This window comes from Acinonyx jubatus, chromosome B1 (genome assembly GCF_027475565.1).
Source record: "Acinonyx jubatus isolate Ajub_Pintada_27869175 chromosome B1, VMU_Ajub_asm_v1.0, whole genome shotgun sequence".
In the NCBI taxonomy this organism is placed as follows: Eukaryota; Metazoa; Chordata; class Mammalia; order Carnivora; family Felidae; genus Acinonyx; species Acinonyx jubatus.
Window position 1 is genome coordinate 55,626,788 of NC_069382.1, and position 2,178 is coordinate 55,628,965.

Below are 2,178 nucleotides of genomic sequence, written 5' to 3' on the forward strand. Positions count from 1 at the left end.
TTTTAAATATAAATTTCAGAGTAGTTTTCATTTGTTTTTTTTCAATTTATACTGTCCACTCCTATCACTGCATTTTAAAATGATTCTTAAGAAATCCTTAGAAATTAAGAAAATTAATCGTGTATCTAATATGTGAGTTTTATTTTCTTAACCCAATTGGTCATTTATCTTGACTTTTTCTAACGTATTACAATGTGACTTCTGTGTCATTATAGAAATTCTTCCAATGTTCCTTTTCTAAAGTTCAATAGCTTTATTCTTACATATTTGATGTGCCTGAAATAATTCTACTATTAGATAAGACATAAGATCCAAATGTCTTTTTTTTTTCAGGGGCCATTCGGTATTTACAACTACCTGTATTATACATTCTCTTGCATTGTCTTTGAAATATTCTCTCTTGGGGCACTTGGGTGATTCAGTCCCTTAAGTGCCCAATTCCTGATTTGCCTCAGGTCATGAACTCACAGTTCATAAGATCAAAATCCACACCAGGCTCTGTGCTGTACTTGGGATTCTCTCTCTCCTCTCTTGCCCTTCTTCCACTCATGCGTACATATGCCCTTTCTCTCTTGCTCGCTCTCGCTCTCTCTCTCTCAAAATAAATTAACCTAAAAAATACTCTCTCTGAAATATAATCACATATTATCTTGATTTTGTTGTACTAATTATTTCTTCTCTTTGAAATGGAAAGACACATTTTTTACTCTATTTCTAACAATGGAATTACTTCATTTCTTACACATTTTCTTGTCCATGCGTCAATGTTTTTCTTTTTTGAGATTTATTGTTAGCACTAGAGTAAAAAAATTTTTTTCAACTGATAGTTTAAAATTTTAATCCACTATATACTTTGCATTTAAATAAATTTATTTTAACTTTAAGGGCAAATTCCTCTGTAATCACACTAGACGATGGATGACTTATTTACCCAGACTCTCTGCCATGACTTACCTACGTTCTTAGAGAGCCAGCATAGCAAAGAATATAACAATCTCTCCCTTAAAACTTGTTGTGTTAGCTTGGATATGTCACATATTCTATAAAACAGACTTACAATCTCCTGAATTTAACGTTTGTTAAAAAGAATGAGGAAGCTAAAGAACTTGCATCCGTTTATCATTTATTTTGTGAAAGTAGTTCTTAAGGCATTACACATAGTTTCTTCCTTTAATACTTAAATTATTTTATGATTTATGTAAATTTTATGGTTTTAGTAAATTGCTAAATTGCTTGGGGGCTAAACAGCATATGTCCACTTTCTTGTTGCCAAACCTTCTTGTCTGAGGAATTCATATTCCATGCAACAGAGACAGGATTAATAATAACAGCTCTCCCCTCCAGGACACGGGGGCTGAATATGACCAAGACCTGGACAATTATACTGTCTCAGCCTCTGGCCAAAATAAAAGTTTTTAGAGTGTGCATGTAACCATGTGATCTTCCCAACCTTTTAAATCACAGATCTCTAAACTTAAAAAGAAAAGCTTTTAAAAAATGTCTCTCAAGAGTGCCTGAGTGGCTCGGTTGGTTAAATGTCTGACTTCAGCTCAGGTTATGATCTAGCAGTTTGTGGGTTTGTACAGCACGTTGGGCTCTGTGCTGATAGCTCAGAGCCTGGAACCTGCTTCGGAATCTGTGTCTCCCTCTCTCTCTGCCCCTCCCCTGCTCACACTCTGTCTCTCAAAAGTAAACATTAAAGATAAAAAGGAAAACTGGGTTTTTTTGTTTGCTTATCCATTTGTTTCCTTTATTATTATTTTTTTAGGTTCCACATATAAGTGAAATCATATGGCATTTGTCTTTCTCTGTCTGACTTATTTCCTCTAGTATAGTACCCTCTAGTATGTTGTTGCAAATGGCAAGATTTCATTCTTTATGATGGAGTAATATTCTATTTTATATGTATGTATATGTAAATACACATATCTATATACCACATCTTAAACCACATCTTCTTTATCCATTCATGTATTGATGGATAGTTGGGTGGCTTCTATATCCTGGCTATTGTAAACAATGCTGCAATAAACATAGGAGTGTCTACTTCTTTTCAAATTAGTGTTTTTATTTTCTTCGATTAAATCCTTTGAGTAGTAGGATTATTAGATCATATGATAATTCCATTTTCAATTTTTTTGGAATCTCCATACTACTTTTCATAGTGGTTGCATCAGT